The 19,086-nt window shown below is 37.9% G+C and overlaps 1 long non-coding RNA gene across 1 annotated transcript; it reads left to right on the top strand.

Moving 5' to 3' along the window:
* Nucleotides 1-979: 979 nt before the first annotated feature.
* Nucleotides 980-11,000, top strand: LOC145509483 (uncharacterized). The gene is made up of 3 exons (XR_014056110.1): nt 980-3,084; nt 3,575-4,433; nt 9,825-11,000. It is a non-coding gene; the product is annotated as an uncharacterized LOC145509483 (long non-coding RNA).
* The last annotated feature ends 8,086 nt before the right edge of the window (nt 11,001-19,086 follow it).

Here is a 19,086-nt window from a genome sequence, read left to right as displayed (position 1 = left end):
GCCCGAGGCAGAGTTTCCTCTTTAGCTAGGGACCCTGACCAACTTTTGTGAAAATCATATACCTTAAGTGTATGTGCTCAAGCCCCCATCCCCAAATTCCTTAAACCTAGCCTGGAAAATGTTAAAGGCAGATACAATCTGGTTATAGCCATGATTCATAACCAGAAGGGTCAGCGGGTTATACATTATACACCAATGGATGCCGTAAAGATTACAAAGGTGATTGACTACATAGGGGATTATTACATTCTTTCTGGCAGTGGAAATCTTGGTATGGAATCTGGTGTTTATCAGTCCAGGAGGCCTGTTCTGCCTTAGGTATGCTATCTCCATGGCTACCAGGCACATAGTCTAAAGTTCACTGGGAATGTAAGATGGAGTTTCCTTCTTTTTCAAGATGGAGTCAGCTTGGCCTGTTCCTTTCTTCCTTCAGTCCCAGAGAAATTACTCACAGTCCCTTTCAAGATTCTCTTGATATTATAATTTCTGATGATGCATGAGTTTGAAGGCCCAGGTTATGTGCTACTTAAATACCATTCATAGAATCATAGAATTTTAGATTCTTAGGGAATTATAAACATCATCTTGTCTATTAATGTGTCAAAGTTTAATGTTTCCCATACTCCCTTTGGGATTTCCCCTTTATCCCTGAATCATCTTTACCACTGTGAACAAATATGTTTTTATAAATTATTTACTTTAAATGAATGAATAAATGTATATATACATAATTAAAATAACTATATCAAAGATACAATATAATAAAATGTTAATTCACTTAAGATAAATCAACATTAAAGTAAATTATATATGTATATAAAATTAAACTAGTTTATGTATATGTATATACACCTATATACACATAAAGACAAACTCTGTAAGTCATCTTTTTTGTAGCAGTAGGATATTCATACTTCAAACAGTAATTTTCTTGAAAACTACTCAGTGATTTTCTTGAAAACCTCCCATCTTGTCCTCCATAGTAGGACATCTCTGAGAACAAATAGGAACAAATACCTGTATCCCTATAGGATTTATTTATTGATCATAGGTCTATGAGGCTAAATAGAGGAGGTTAAATATTTCTTCTAGGTAATATCTTTTAAATATAGATTTAAATGGAGTCTTAGAAAATTACAAGATTGTTTAAAACAAGTTAATTTGTGGGTAAGCTATGAAAAGGTATACTCAAGTAAACATAAAAGCATTGTCTTTAGCCAGGGGTCAAAGATCAAGCTGATTAGTGACAGAATTGGTCACACACTGGCATAGCTTTTGGAATGAGTAACTAAAGTTTGATACCACACTCAGTGAGAAAGTCTTGATAACTTTTACAGCACTCTTAAAAAGAGTATGTTTTTTTGCAAAATGCTACTCATGAACTAGCCTCATAAACAAGGAAAATGTTTAACATCTCAGATCTTTTTCTTTCCTCCTTATTTCAGTCCCAATTCCAAAATATCTTTTTTTAAATTATGATTATTATTATTTTTTAAGAAATGGCACTTATAGAACAATGGTTCCTGGCCAGTTCGGTTTATTCCAGATGGACAGATTATCAGCACATTCACTTCACACTGTAACCTTTTTCTTCCTAAGCTTTCAATGAAGATGGCTACTGAAGAGCCTGTGAATAAGCCTGCAATGAGATGAGGGTCTAGGATGAGAGAATCTATAGACCCTTACCTCTATAGCTACAATCTTGACAGCCCTCTCTTGCAACACTTTCCTGCATGTTCACTATCCTTCAAAATCCTTCATCCTCTAAGCCTATCAAATGTTTGAATACACATACTCATTAAGTTGACTATAGATATAAAAATACAATTTCATAAATTTCATAAAAAGATCAATTTTCTTGGAATCTTCACTCATAAAGAATCAACATCAAAAGGCCTCTGTATTACCTAATGTTGGTGACAGACGCTTAGTAAAGGTTTCATATGTCTCCACTTACCCTTGTTTATTATAAGTCTCTCAGATTCCATAGTTGTATTCTTATTTAAACACAAACGTACAGGCATGTACATAACAATACAGCATAATGGCAACGGATGCTTGCCCAGTGTATGTGAACCACACAATTGTCATGGTTGCTTGGCAACCACTGACAGGTACTGTATACTGGAGAGCAAGGGATACAAAGCAATGAGTGAAAGACTTATCATCTGCTCTGATTTCAGATGGAAGGGAACTGTCTTAAAAGCAAAAATGTTTCCTTTGGGTTATGAAAGACAAACAGAAGGAAAAAAGTTTATTTGCCTATTTTTTTTAATTAAGCTAAATCAACAGGTGTATTGTTATAGGAGAGTAAGTTGTTTCATGAAAAAATAGCTGATTATTGGTCAATAGAAAAGATGGATGTACCTAACAAATTAGCTGTTGAGTGTACTCTCATTGTGGTAAGGTGACCTACTGATACTGCTTTGTATGCATATCTTATTTTTCCTCTGATTCCCAGATCAAAGAAAATCTTATTAGACTTGAATTTTTAGCATGGATCTTTTAAATGAGCTTTTAAATGGGCTTCCCTAGCGGCTCAGCGGTAAAGAATCCGCCTGCAGTGCAGGAGTCACAGGAGACACAGATTCCATCCCTGGGTTGGGAGGATCCCCTGGAGGAGGGCATGGCAGCCCACCCCAGTATTCTTGCCTGGGGAATCCCATGGACAGAGGAGTCTGGCAGGCTACAGTTCATAGGGTCGCAAAGAGTCAGACATGACTGAAGCAGCTTTGCACACTGCACACATACACCCTGGTGACTCAGCTGGTAAAGAATCTGCCTGCAATGCGGGAGACCTGGGTTCAATCCCTGGATGGAAAGATTCCCTGGAGAAGGAAAATGCTACCCACTCCAGTATTCTGGCCTGGAGAAGTCCATGGGCTGTATAGTCCATGGGGTCACAAAGAGTCGGACATGACTGAGCGACTTTCACTTTCACTTTTAAATGTTGGTCAAAGGAAAAACTTGCTTCTTTAAAACACTGCATTTTTCTCTCCACAGTGTCTATCATGTAATTGACTAATATGTTAAATATGGGCTTCCCTTGTAGCTCAGATAACAACGAATCTGCCTATAATGAAGGTGATCTGGGTTCGGTCCCTGGGTTGGGAAGATCCCTTGGAGAAGGGAATGGCAACCCACTCCAGTATTCTTGCCTAGAGAATTTCCATGGACAGACCATGGGGTTGCAAAGAGTCAGACACAACTGAGTAACTAACATACACGCAAATATGTTAAACCTAGAATCTAAAGGAAATGAGCATAGATTCAGTCATTACTCTTGGTAAAACTTCTTAGTTTTGTCTTCCTTGAGTCACAAAATTTCATGTCTTACTGATGTGGCTATTTTCCATAATATGCACTGATATCTCTGCTTATATTTTTTGTATCTTTTAGTTTCAGAATATGTGTTTCCTTCCAAATAGTCATCTTTTGTTCTTCAGGTAAGATAAGTCAAATATATCTTACTCAGACCTCTATAGAAAAATAATTTTGTTTCTTTCAGACATGCTACTGTCAAATGTTGGCTTTCCTGGTAGCTCAGCTGGTAAAGAATCTGCCTGCAATGTAGGAGACCTGGGTTCAATCCCTGGGTTGGGGTTTTTAGACAGGGATATTTGTAGACAGGATGGTCTCTGAGGAGCTGATGGGTAATTATCAATAGAAACCTGAAATATATGAAGGAGAGAGTTGTGCCAGGAGTTGTGAGCATTCCAGAGAGAAGGAAAAGCCAGGCATTGAGGTCCTAGTCCAGGGACCAACCTTGAGGAGGTGCAGCAGCAACAGAAGCCACTGTGGCTGGAGTAAGCATGTACAGGGAAAGAGGGAATGTGAAGCAGAAGTGTGAGGTGTAGGGGCGGGTGGTGGGCTATAGAGCTGGGAAATGGAAGTGGGAGGCTCCTGTGTCCACAGGACTGAATCTTCTAGGTGGAGCTCACCAGTGCCCAGAGGGTTTGGCCTTGCCATGGGCAGCTGAACTACAAGCCTGACTTCTGGCAGCTGCCTTAGCCCTGCCATTCAGGTTACTCTGGCTTCCCTGCCATCATCTCAATTAATCTTGAAAATCAGTGCTCTAGCGTTTAACTTTTTTAGAAGCAGATGAAAAGTGCGTTCGATGATGATACAGTTTTTAACAGCTTTACTGAGTTCACATACCAGTGGCTTTTAGCATAGAGTTATGCACACTTCCCTGGTGGCTCAGATGGTGAAGAGTCTGCTTGCAATACGGGAGACTCGAGTTCGATCCCTGGGTCAGAAAAATCCCTTGGAGGAGGAATTGGCAACCCACTCCGGTATTCTTGCCTGGGAAATCCCATGGACAGAGGAGCCTGGTGGACTACAGCCCATGAGGTCACAAAGAGTCAGACATGACTGAGAGACTTAACACCACACTGACGAATGTTACCAGAGATATGAAACATGATATCTGAGTAAATTTCATGCCTAACATCTTCAAACTGTGTGTGTATATATATATGTATATATATACACATACATATATATATATATAATATATATACAGATATATAATGTATATACATATATAAATTAAAATGCTTATACATTTGAAATTTTTAGTTTCATTACTGATATTTTAAATTACCATCATCATAATTCTTTCAGTTTTAGGAAATACCATGAGTTACATTTTAAAAAATGATTAGGTAAAGCAGATAAAAAAGCCAATGAAAGAGCAAACTCTACATGTGCTTCCCTGAATCTAAGAGAAGTGGAGATTAAACTGATGGAGAGAGACAGTAATCTTTTCCTTATTCTCCAATTCCTATTGGCTTTCCCATGATTAGAGAGACAGATGAGTTAGAGAAAACAGATGATTCTAAAAGATGCTTTCATTTAACAAATACTAAGTGTTTCCTACCTCTTAGTACTAACTTCCTTCTCTAAATAAGAAAGCAGGGCAATAGATAGGTTAAATATTTTGACCATAAGAAAATGCTGGCCAATGAGAGTGCATAGATAAAATGCACTCAGTCTGAAACCTAAACACTTAATCTCTGAATTCATTGCCTCTTGGGATCCTTTAGCTCACCTGAGTGTTTGATTACAGGGGTCACAATCTCTCTCTGTAATACCAGCTACTTGATAAGATGTGCCTTCCTGGTGGCTCAGATGGTAAAGAATCTGCCTGCAATATAGGAGACACTAGTTTGATCCCTAGGTTGGGAAGATCCCCTGGAGAAGGGAATGGCTACCCACTCCAGGACTCTTGCCTGGAGAATCGCCATGGACAGAAGATCCTGGCAAGCTACATACCGTCCATGGGGTTGCAAAGAGTCAGACATAACTGCAACTAACATTTCTTTGTTTACCATCATCTACTATAGGAAACTAAAATTACCAATTCCAACATTCATGGGGCATTTCTGGGAATTAATCTGCATTTACAACCCACATTTGTGAGTTCACCTGCAGTGTAATGAGGTGACCTTACCTCTTCAAACTTTCCACTTTTACTGCTTTCTTTCTTTTTTTTCTTTTTTGATTTCTATGTTCCATTGGAAAGACTTGTCTGGACCATTCCCCACTGGACAACTTAACCTAGAAGAGTTTGATCCTTTAGTCATCCAATCACTATTCAGATTTTCCTGAGCATCTCACAAAAAAAGCTGTTGAAGCAGGTGTAAATTTTAGAAACTTCAGTCCTTTTAAAAATGTTGAACTTCTCAGTAGTCCACTTTTGAAAAAACTTTATAGAATATACCAAATCATTAACATTGTTATGGAAGGACAGCAGGGGTTGCTTTAAGAAATCAAGTTTACAGTGGCCCCCTCTCCTTATCTGCAGTGGATACTTTCCAAGCCCCCCAAGATGCTTGAAACCTTGGATAGTACCAAACTCCATATACACTATTTCTTTTTCCTATGCATACACACTTGTGATAAAGTATAATTTGTAAATCAGGCACAGTAATAAACAACAATAATAAAATAGAACAATTAAAAAAAATAGAATGTATTAAAAGTTATGTAAATGCTGTCTACCTCTCACTCTCTTAAAATATCATATTGTACAAATTTAAAGCCTTTTCCATCTTACTTAAGAATTTACCACACACAGTGACCGTAACTATTGTAGTTTGAGGTGCAGCAGCAAACTGACAATTTTTTTTCTTTACAATTTCCTGGGTAGAAGATTCATTATTGTAAATTTTAGCAACTTCAGCATTTGACTTCTTTATTAAGTCAGTATCTTTCACCTTTTTACTTAAAGGAAGCACTTAATGGCTTCTCTTTGGCATATCAAATTGCCAGCATCACTACTCTTGTCCTTTGGGGCCATTATTAAGTAAAATAAGGATGACTTGAACATAAGCATTGTGATACCATGGCCGCTGATCTGATAACCTAGAGACTACTAAGTGACTAACGAGGAGGATGCACTGAACAAAGGGATGGTTCATGTCCCTGTTGGATGCAGCAGGACAGTGCAAGATTGCATCACTGCTACTCAAAATGATCTGCAATTTAAAATGTATGAATTATTTCTTTGTAGAATTTTCCATTAATATTTTCAGACCACAGTTGACCATGGGTAACTGAAACTTTGGAAAGCAAAGCTGTGCATAAGTGCTATCGGTTTACTGTATCTGATGTAGGTGGCTGAAAGTTCCTCAAGGGGAACTGAAGGTCTCAGTCCAAAGTTTTCCCACTACACATTTATGTTATCAGACTTAAAGAGAGGAAACTGTTCCCAGAACAGTGTGAATTATTTTATTTTGAAATTTTACTAATGCTTTAATAGAGGGAAAAAATGATTAGTTCCATTTAACATTAAGAATTTTACCTTTCGCCTTTTAACCATAAACAGAATTGCATGTAATTTCCTGGAGAATTCTAGTTAAAAGAAAATCCTCTACCTATAAAATTGTGAAGGAAGCTACTTGAAATAAAGGCAGAGAAATTAATAGAGATGATTAGTTTTTTCTTTCATGAATCAGCAGTGATTGGTGTTTTTTTTTTCCCCCAAAAAAAGTAAAGCAAGAATTTCTGTACACGAAAGTACACTCTCAAAGGGAGACCAGACAAGTAAGCAAGTAGTTGCCCTGAGTTTTCTTAGCAAGGCGGTTATGTAGGGCATACAGATGAAGGGGTGGAATATTCATTGAGGAATGCAAGGTTGAGTGTTGTATTCCCTGATTTTCATCCCAGCTTCACCTTTGATTGCTGTTTCTTGATATACAATATTAAAATCAAGAGAAATTAATTTATGTTTAGCTATCTTTAAGTGAATAAATATTAAGGAATTCATATTTTCAACTGCAAAAATCAATCTAGAACTTGTCATAAAATTTGATATGTATTTGATAGCATAATCAGAAAAAAAATATCTTGATCTATCTATAAATGTGGCTTAAGAAAAGAAATATAGCATTGATATAGGAGTTGGAATAGTTTTTTTCATTGATTCTCAAGTAAAGTAAGAGCTGTATACAATTAAAAGTAAGATATTGAGAGGTGACAGAAAATCATCCATAATTTAAATAAAAAATTGAAATTCTATTACAATGAAAACAAATATTAGTTATATTAATATATTACTGCTCCCTTCTGTAAGTGGTGCTTGAGTAGTTCCCTTCAAATACTCAGTAATAAGACTATAACAGTAAGTAAGGACTGATGTTCTCACAAAAGTTTCTGTCTGTAATAGGAATGCATTTCAGAAATCAGTCTTCCAGATAATGTTCAGCATGGATATTAGCAGTTATTTATACTTCACGTATTCGGAGAAGGCAATGGCACCCCACTCCAGCACTCTTGCCTGGAAAATCCCATGGACGGAGGAGCCTGGTAGGCTGCAGTCCATGGGGTCGCTAAGAGTCGGACACGACTGAGCGACTTCCCTTTCACTTTTCACTTTCATGCATTGGAGAAGGAAATGGCAACCCACTCCGGTGTTCTTGCCTGGAGAATCCCAGGGACGGCGAAGCCTGGTGGGCTGCCATCTATGGGGTCGCACAGAGTCGGACACGACTGACGCGACTCAGCAGCAGCATACTTCACATATTAGAATTCCTTTGGAGAACCAATTCACATGAAGGCCACAGTACATTAATGCCTAGTGTGCATGCTTAGTTGCTTGGTTGTGTCTGACTCTTTGTGACCCCATGGACTATATAGCCCACCAGGCTCCTCTATCCATGGAATTCTCTAGGCAAGAATACTGGACTGGGTAGCCATTCTCTTCTCCAGGGTATCTTCCCAACCCAGGGATCAAACTAGTGTCTCCTATATTGCAGGCAGATTCTTTACCACCTGAGCCACCAGGAAAGCCCGAATGGTGCCTATTAGCCTAAGAAATAGTTCAAACTTTTGGTTATCCATTGGCTGTCCTTGGTTATCATTTCCTTATCTGAAGGCCTGAATCTCTCTACCTTCTAAGTGGCCTCTTGATGACTGGGAACTCACTATCTCTATAGAGACCACCCACATGACCAGTATTTGCTAGCTAAGACCTGTGATTCCCCTGATTAATTTCTTGCAATTGATCTCCACTTACAATAATCAGTTCACCTGTAGAAACATGCTGCTTCTACACCTTAAACTGTGACTTCTGCCATGATGTAGAAACTTCTGGACTGTATAAGCACCACACCTCTCCCACTTAGTAGAACTACTCCATGGGTCAGATCTACTCCATTGTTTCTTTTTTTTTTCCTAGTTAAGAATCTTTTTATTTCTTTCATAACTTACATTGTTGTGCATCAAACAAAATTTATAACTGCTCTATGAGTTCAGAGTCTTGGAATGTCTTTATACATCTCTATTAATGCCAATGTATTAACATTGCCATTAAGTTCTACTTGTCATTAAGTGTGCTAGGCACTTTTCATACACACACACTTTTTTAAACCTTACAACTATTTGAGATTAGTGCAAATATTCATTTTTATCAAATGAGGACACCAAGGCATAGAGTTTATAGACATTCTATAAGCCAGCATAGTAAGAAATGGATGGTCAGGATTTAAATATAGGTGTTTTGACTTCTGAGTCTAAGCTCATATGCACTATATTTCAGTTGCTTTTCAAAGTAACTTTTTAACAGGGTTACTAATCTAGTAATTCAGAGAATATGATAGTGCAGTCTGTCTAGAATTCAATATAGCATTTGATGAGATATGTCATGGAAATATTTTTCATCTCTTTTTAAAATGAAGAAGTATGTGCTGAATACTTATTTAATTAAGTAGATTTGTACCTGGTTTTAGGATTAAAGGATCGATGCTAATCTGGAGGGAAATGTGTTGTTACGCCATAAAATTCATTTCAATCTCAACAGTTAAGCATATTTATTAATGACTTATGTTTACATATGTAAAACACAATGCTCAGACTTACAGATGAGATGAAACTGGAAGAAAGAGTAAATGCTTTGAATTTCTGAACCAAAAGTATCTTGATAGACTGCAGCAAAGGGCTGAATATTAAAAGATAACATTAAAGCAGGAAAAAAAAAAGTAAGATTTTGTACTTTCCTTAGATGTTCAAGGCAGCTAAGCATAAGTTTACATATTGGAGGTGTGGACAAGTAGCAGCATCCAAGGAAATGGTTTAGAGACATTACATCAACAAATCAGGCCCATGTGAATCACCAGTTTGCTATGTGAAAGTGAAAGTTGCTCAGTCATGTCTGACTCTTTGTGACCTCATGGACTATAGCCTGCCAGGCTTCCATGTCCATGGAATTCTCCAAGCCAGAATACTGAAATGGGTAGCTGTTCCCTTCTCCAAGGGATTGTCCCAACCCAGGGATCAAATGCGGATCTCCCACATTGCAGGTGAATTCTTTACCATCTGAGCCATCAGATAATCTGAGCATAAGTATCATGGAGAAAATAGGACAGTACCCACAATGAAAGAAAGGCTAGTTCCTCACACACTACTCAGTTCTCATCAAATCACAGGTTTGCTTTTTTTTTTTTTTTTTTACTGTTTATCAATAACTGCACTTGAATGACAGTGTGAATAACATGTGCATATTTTTTGGGGGAAACCAAAGTTTGGTGAAGGATGTCTTATAACGTGAGAGTGCCTGAAGAAGGTATAGATGCTTGCATGATAAATAAATGGAAATATGTTTGAACATAAATATTAAAAAGACTTTTTTAAAAAAAGTAATTTTACAAATATTCTAGTCTCCCAAGAGTTACCTTGGGGGGAAAAGTATGGAAGCAAAACCATAAGACAAGTTTATGAACATAAAGAAGTATCTTTAAATATTCAGAGCTAAGAAACACCTTATGAACAACCAAGCATAAGACTGAGATTATCTTGCTCTATAGTTGTAGAGGGATGTTAAGGGTAAACTGTGGTGTTGGATTTTATGCTAATGAAGATTCCCTTCAAACAATTAAAAGTTAAGGTTATTTCCCTTGCCACCCTTTTGTTTGTCTGTTTCTAAAAATTGAGGTAAGAAAGGAAGGTTTATTCTTGGAAGAAAAGCTATGACAAACTTAGATAGCATATAACAAAGCAGAGACATCACTTTGCCCACAAAAGTCTGTAGAGTCAAACCTATGGTTTTTCCAGTAGTCATGTATGGATATGAGAGTCAGACCATAAAGAAGGCTGAGCACTAAAGAACTGATGCTTTCAGTGGTGCTGGAGAAGACTCTTGAGAGTCCCTTGGACACCAACAAGATCAAACTATTCAATCCTAAATGAAATCAACCCTGAATATTCATTGGAAGGACTAATGCTGAAGCTGAAGCTCCAATACTTTGGCCATCTGATGAGAAGAGCCAACTCATTGGAAAAGACCCTGATGCTGGGAAAGATTGAGGGCAGGAAGAGAAGGGGATCACAGAGTCTGAAATGGTTAGATGGCATCTTTGACTCAATGGACATGATTCTGAGCAAACTCAGGAAGATAGTGAAGGACAGGGAAGCCTGGTGTGGTGCAGTTCATGGGGTCGCAAAGAGTTGGACACTACTGAGCAACTGAACAACAAGGAAGGTGCTAGAGAAAAAAAAAATGGCTGCTAGTAAGTCTACAGCAACTCAACACCATGGACATCACAGGCCTTTGAAGCAGACCTGGCCTCCTTGGGAAATAGCAGCCTCTGCCTGCATGAAACTTTTATATTCTAGTCCGTCTTCTGTTCTCTGCCTCTCATACACTTAAGTCTTAGTTCAATTTTTAAAGATATTTTTAAAATGTAGCTCTTTAACTTCTATGACAGAAACAGGGACTCCACTATTTCTCTGTACATTGTTACATTCCTTGACAAATATTGTCCCTATGCTAGAAAAATCTGTAAAGTAGCGTAGGGGGGATTGATCACTTCAGTGGTTCACATTGACTCTTTTAATACAACTCCAAAGATAACCTTTTTTTTTTTTTTTTTAAATGCAGGATCTTCTCAGTTGCTGGAGCAAAGTCCTGCATGCTTACACTAATAATATCTTAGAGTAGATCTGCACGGACTGCCACCGTTCTGTCTTTCAAAGAATCTTATCTTCTTTCTCTGAAAACTAGCTAAAAGATAGAGGTAAACAAAGAAAGGGCATTGCTGCTGCTGCTGCTAAGTCACTTCAGTTGTGTCCGATTCTGTGTGACCCCATAGACGGCAGCCCACCAGACTCCCCCGTCCCTGGGATTCTCCAGGCAAGAACACTGGAGTGGGTTGCCATTTCCTTCTTCAATGCATGAAAGTGAAAAGTGAAAGTGAAGTCACTCAGCCGTGTCTGACTTTTCAGGACCCCGTGGACTGCAGCCTACCAGGCTCCTCTGTCCATGGGATTTTCTAGGCAAGAGTAGTTGAGTGGGGTGCCAACGCCTTCTCCAAAGAAAGGGCATTACCATCACTTAAGTGCCTACTTAAGTTCTAAACTATGAGTCCCTCTTTCCCATTTACTATTGCATTTGGTCCTCATACCAATTTGGGAGAGTAGGTATGGCTAGCTTAATTTCACAGATAAGGAAATAGAGAGAGGTTCAGCTATGAAGAGGGGCTGACTCCAAGGCACAGAGTACAGACTGGTGTTAGAAAGAGTTGGCATCCATAATTGCACCCTCTTATTTACTCCCCACTGAGGAGGGTGGAAATACACAGACAAGAAATGAGTGAGCTCTCACAGTTCTAGTCCTTAATTGCACAAATCTACTCCCTGTAAAGATGTGCCATTTATAGGCACAAGAATACAAACAACCCCAAAATAATTAGCATTAGGCCACAGGGATTCTGGGAAAGTAGCACCATAGGAAGAAAAAGGAAGTCTTCAGGCTTTTTTCAGCACTCCATGTGAAGAACTGTGAAAATACAAGTTTTCAAAACTTCTGCAATAGTTGCATAAATCTTGATATCACTTTTACCATAATTTATATTTTCCTGTAAAGAAGAAACCTAGTGAAACCACAGAAAACATATATGCCAGGTTTTTAAAATTTGGCCACTAAAACCTTAGAACAGAATCTTATCTACTTATGACATGTTCTACTTTTTGTAGACTCCAGGTTGAAAAGAAATCAGAGTCTAACTAAATTTAATGCTTCAATCATATATGAGCCTGAGAAAAATTAAAGAAAAAATACATTGTTTTAATGATGGTATTCAGTTGGTGCAAAAGTAATTGCGGTTTTGAATTGTTGAACTTTGCCATTTGATATTAGAATACATTCTTAAATATATGTGGTTGTGTTATACATCATTTTAATATGCATTTCTCACTTTATGTTTTTCTGCTAATGACTTAGTACTTGCTATTTATCTTTATTTTACACTAGGGAAATGATGTTAGATAAAAAGCAAATTCGAGCGATTTTCTTATTCAAGTTCAAAGTGGGTCATAAAGCAGCAGAGACAACTTGCAACATCAACACATTCCACCCAGGAACTGCTAACAAATGTACAGTTCAGTGGTGATTCAAGAACTTTTGCAAGAGATTAGACCTTTGAAGATGAGAATGCAGTGGCCGGCTACCAGAAGCTGACAATGTCCAGTTGAGAGCAATCATCGAAGTTGATCCTCTTGCAGCTGCATGAAAAATTGCTGAAGAACTCAATGTCAACCATCCTATGATCATTCAGCATTTGAAGCAAACTGGAAAGGTGAAAAAGCTGGATAAATGGGTGCCTCGTGAATTGACTGCAAATAAAAAAATTAACATTTTGAAGTTTCATCCTTTATTTTTATTGAGCTTCATTGGTGTCTCAGATGGTAAAGAATCTGCCTGCAATGCAGGAGACATGCATTCAATCCCTGGGTCAGGAAGATTCCTGGAGGAGGGACTGGCAACCTACCCCAGTATTCTTGCCTGGAGAAGGCCATGGACAGAGGAGCCTGGTGGGCTACACTCCATGGGGTCGCAAAGAGTCAGACAGACTGAGAAATTAACACTTTTCTTACTCTAGGCAACAACAAGAAATCATTTCCTGATAACCGAATTGTGACATAGGACGAAAAGTGGATTTTATACAACAGCAGCCAACAACCAGCTTAGTGGTTGGAGCAAAAAGAAGCTCCAAAGCACTTCCCAAAGCCAAACTTGCACCAAAAAAAGGTCACGGTCACCATTTGGTGGTCTACTGCCTGTCTGATCCACCACAGCTTTCTGAATCCCAGCAAAATCATTACATCTGAGAAGTATGCTCAGCAAATTGATGAGATGCACCAAAAACTGTAACGCCTGCAGCTGCGTTGGTCAACATAGTGGGCCCAATTCTTTTCCACACCTAACCACACTTCACACAACCAACACTTCAAATCAAAAGTTGAACAAATTGGGTGACAAAGTTTTGCCTCATCTGCCATTTTCACCTGACTCTCGCCAACCAACTACCACTTAAGCATCTCGACAACTTTTTGCAGGGAAAATGCTTCCACAACCAGCAGGAGGCAGAAAATGATTTTCACGAGTTCACTGAATCCCTAGGCACAGATTTCTACACTACGGGGATAAACAAACATTTCTCATTGGCAAAAATGTATTAATTATTGGTTTTTATTTTGATTAATAAAGAAGTGTTTGAGCCTAGTTATAATGATTCAAAATTCAGTCCAAAACCGCAATTACATTTGCACCAACCTAATACATCTACATGAAAATGATAAAGAATTTTGAAATAGAAAAGATGTCCCACTTTGAAGTTCAAGTTACTGTTTTATTTCTTTAGAAATCAAAATACCTACTTAAAGGAAAACATTAATATGTTCAATGTTGCATAAAATCCCTTTGGACTTGATTCTCTTTCTTTCTGAAGAACCATATATTTCTTTGCCGCTCTAAGTTCCTTTTGAATAAGTTACAGCTTTACCAGACAAAAGGACAACCACCAGACAATTTCTATATTCTGTACAAGGCATAGCTTCATAGTCTATATATGTGCAAAAATACTGCCTATAATTATAGAGTTTCTGAATCAAAGAGAGGTCAACCACGGCCACCCACTATGGCCATTGACCATGTGGGCAATTAACTGAGATCCTGTGTTCTTGCATGGAACAAAGGAGCTGTACTAGCTCTTTTGCAGACATTTATCAGGCCTGACATCCTATGTGACCTCATGTTTTCTCTGACAGTACTTTTGGTGCAACTATTCAGGATATACAACACCAGAAAACTCCCAAAACATAACCAAATGCCATCCTTTCTTTCTATTTTGTGAAACAGACTATGATACACCTTCCTTAGTTTACAAAGGTACTTGACTTTTATTTTATATAATAGAACTTAAAGCAACTCTTTCACATAAAAAGAACATAGTGAATATTTCTTGAACAAATGAGTGAATGAATTCATAATAGTAGTTCATTTTGGACCATGAATTACTATCAACATTTCAACTACCAAACTACTGTTTTCTAAGCTCACACTTATATCATTATCAATACTAACATTTTTAAAATGATACACATCTAACAATAATGTTTTATGAGATTTCCCTTGAATCAGTATAATTTAGATGAATGAAGTTTCAATGACTGTCATTATATGCCTCTGCCTGGTTCTAGATGTGGGGACCAAGGAATTGGGAAGAAATAGTATCTGCCCTCAAAAATTGCACAATCAAGTCAGATGGGTAGGAGAAGGTCACTGATAACCAAGGCCTCAACAAAGAGGGAGAATACCTGCCACATGTTCAGTGCAAGAAGAATATACATCCATTTTAAAGATTCAGAAAACTTTTTAAGAGAGAACATTAAAGACAGGTCTTAGGAGCAGGCAGCGTTCTGACAAAGACTGGTGGAAAGAAGTTTCTAATTTTTTCCTTCTAACTTGAAAGGTGCTTGATCCACCCTGGACTGAGTCCATAAATTCCTTTACATGATTACAAACAACAGGGACCCAAGAGGCTTTTGTGCTCTTTAGACTTTGTTAAGTCATTCCATGAACTTCATAGTATCCAACCCATATGTCAGACAGAGCAGACACTATCACACCCATTTTGGAGATAATGAATCCAGGTTCTGAGATTTCCAAAGTCACAGAAACAACAGATGACTTGATGGAGAAAAACACCTTTTACCTTGGGAAACCAATGCTATTAATGCTGCTATCCTCTTAGGTTAAATCAGTTGTAGAAAACGATCACTGAAAGCAAGGCAAGCTTTCCATGAGAGTAAAGCATGCCCTAAGTGATACAATTTAACCAAAAAATTCTTAATTATCATCAACCACACTATAATATTATGTTGTGGGTGATAATAGCACAGACATATGATTAAGAATTAGATCATATCGAAGGTGTATAGAAAGGGGGTGGGTACTGGAATGTTTAGTGAGAATTTGCCAGAAGAATAACACAGTGTATGTCAGGTTCTACAAGTATATGTCAACCCACTGAAAGGACATCACAGCAGGGTACTGACACAAAATATTATTAGACATCTAGGGTAGGCAAATATGTATTTAAATGTAGAGCAATGTAGTGCCTTCTCCAATAGAAAGCCTGTTCCTAGATGGGATGGGACGGTTTCCTGGGTTTCTGGACTAAAATCTATCTGTTCTGGGAAGACTGAAAATTTATAAGGAAGAGGGGGCACAGTATGGGAAGCATAGTTGAGAGGAAACAAAGGCCAAGTAGCAGAGTTTAAATGTCAGGATTACTCTCTCCATGTATCCTTAGCTTTAATCGACTATAGTAGCTGCAGACTCAGTGCTGACTTTGTTGGAACCTAGGAGACAGTTAAGGGAAGGAAAAATTGAAGACTTATTTTCTCTTTAGCCTGCACAATGAAATTTATCTAAATTAGCAATGAATTCAAGAGAATTTATGTAAAATCACTGGAGTTTGAGAGAGCCCTCACCATACTTCTCAAAAGTACATGCATTGCATTTGAAATACTCAGATGTGTGACTTTCTAATATCATTGATATTATTGATACCCAGTAGGATTCTAACCATTAAGTCCAAGTATTCTCAGGAAAAATCTCAGCCCCCACATCCCAAATATGACTTTCTCACTTGTCTTTCCTTACAGAAACTATGTTTTAACTTCTTGAAGCCATCATAAGCCTGTGTTTCTTTTCTGTCTGGAAAATAACAGACAGTGTGACCCTGGCTGTCATCTTGTTTTTCAACTGCTGATCTGATTCCACCTAATAAGTAGCAACCAATGGTGACAATCACAATTCAGATTAAAAGGAGGAGAGAGGAATGATGTGCAGACCAAGCTCAGATGTGGGTTTGTTGATATTTGTAGCAGGAGGTTAATTAGCATTAACAGAAGTATCAGCAGTCGCTTGGACTCACTCATAAGGTACCGGCTGCTCTCAGCAGTAAAGTACAGAGGAAAACAAGTCAAAATAGTTTTCTTTTTTCCTCTTACAGAAAAACCATTTACAAAAACAAACATAAAGTAATTGGATTCTTTTTTGTTTGCTTTCTGTTTCTCCTTTCCAGCTAAGTGTTTGATTTAGCTGCTGCTTTTGCTCCTTCCAAGTCCTACATAGTTTGAGTAATAATAGTGTTACTTGTACTTTCTTTTTCATCCCCTTCCTTCCTGCCCACTTCCCCATCCTTTGGTGGTTATTTTCCTTCTCTTTAAGTAACAATTTTGTGTTACTTTTATTTTATTTTCAGTGAATGATGAGTGTATATTTATGGGTGGTTTATACCTTTGGGGTTATATAAATAAATTCAGGGCACACATTTATCCCTCTGATCACTAAACCCATCTAAAACTCTTGAAGGCCCTACTTTTCCCTTTTCTATGCAATGATCAGAATTAACTGTTATATCCAATGTGTCAGCGTTAAAAAAATCCCAGAAAAAGGATTTGTTTGTTTGACATTATATTTCTTTTCCATTTGCTCTCCAATAAAAAAGAAACAATTTTTTTTTAATGGCATTTTCTTGTATTTGTATGCAGGAGAGCTTAAGGTCATTTGAAAAGCTATTCCAGGTATTCCAAACATAAATGTCCACTGTTTAGTAACCACAGAATTATTTAGTATACATATGTAAATCTATTATTAGTCATGCTTTGATGTTTTATAGAAAGTTTACTATTTTAATGTATTGAGAAATATTAATAATGAAGGATTAATAAATAATAACCATAATGTGAATTAAAATATTTCCTGCTTTGCAAGACTGATGTTAAGAATTTTGATGAGAACCTTTAAGATTAATTTCTTTGGTCTTTTCTTGTGTAGAAGGAGTTGGAAATGGATTCAAAAGTAAATTAAGGAAATATATATATATATTTAAAAATTCTGACCACAAAGCAAAGACAGCTTAAAATTCTTTGAGGAAAATTTACTCAGTGATGATAAGAGATATGAGATTGGGTGTGCTGCCATTGTTTTGTACACAAACATAAAAGGAAGTTAACTGTAACATCATTTCAACTTAAGATTTGACAAATCAGATGGAACATATCTATCTCTATCCAAATCTACCTATCTAGACAGACAGATAGATATAAAGACATGACTGTAGATTATTTTATAAATGGTACCATGTATGAATCATAGATAAGTGTTTCTCATCAAGTATCATGGCTCACTGGATAGACAAGATGGATTAGACAAATACCTCAATTTACCCAACCCTATCATATAGTAGGGTTACTTGCTCTTTGGAAGAAAATCTATGACAAACCTAGAAAGCATATTAAAAAGCAGAGACATTATTTTGCCAACGGAGAAGGCAATGGCACCCCACTCCAGTACTCGTGCCTGGAAAATCCCATGGATGGAGGAGCCTGGTAGGCTGCAGTCCATGGGGTCGCTAAAGAGTCAGACACGACTGAGCGACTTCACTTTCACTTTTCCCTTTCATGCACTGGAGAAGGAAATGGCAACCCACTCCAGTGTTCTTGCCTGGAGAATCCCAGGGATAGTGGAGCCTGGTGGGCTGCCGTCTATGGGGTCGCACCGAGTCAGACACGACTGAAGCGACTTAGCAGTATTTTGCCAACAAAGGTCTGTATAGTCAAAGCTATGATTTTTCCAGTAGTCATGTATGGATGTGAGAGTTGGACCATAAAGAAGGCTGAGCACTAAAGAATTGATGCTTTTGAACTATGGTGTTGGCAAAGACTCTTTAGAGTCCTTTGGACTGCAAGGAGATCAAACCAGTCAATTCTAAGGGAAATCAGTTTTGAATGTTCATTGGAGGGACTGATGCTGAGGCTGAAGCTCCGATAGTTTGGCCACCTGACCTGAAGAACCAACTCATTGAAAAAGACCCTGATCCTGGGAAAGACTGAAGGCAGGAGGAGAAGGGGATGACAGAGGATGATAGATATGGTTGGATGGCATCATTGACTTAAGGACACGAGTTTAAGCAAGCTCCAGGAGATGGTGAAGAACAGGAAAGCCTGGTGTGCTACAGCCCATGGAGTTTCAAAGAGTCGGACATGACTGAGTGACTGAACAACAATCATATAGTAGAGGATACTGAGGTCCACAAATGCTAAGTGAAAACCCAAACAGTAGTTATTTGGTGACTGGACTTGGGATAAAATCTAAGTCCCTGGTCCTTCATTCAGCAGCCTTTCCTTAAATCTACAGTGCCGTTTCTTGGAAATCAGAGTAAAGAAAGCTTGAGTCTTGATTATCTTCTACTCTTTCTCTATAAAAATGCACCATAGGAATACAATATGTAACTC

The sequence above is a fragment of the Giraffa tippelskirchi genome, chromosome 1 (genome assembly GCF_054371585.1).
Source record: "Giraffa tippelskirchi isolate mGirTip1 chromosome 1, T2T-mGirTip1v1.2.pri, whole genome shotgun sequence".
Lineage (NCBI taxonomy): Eukaryota > Metazoa > Chordata > Mammalia > Artiodactyla > Giraffidae > Giraffa > Giraffa tippelskirchi.
The sequence above is the reverse complement of the archived record's forward strand: the minus strand, read 5'-3'. Positions and strand labels throughout refer to the sequence as shown.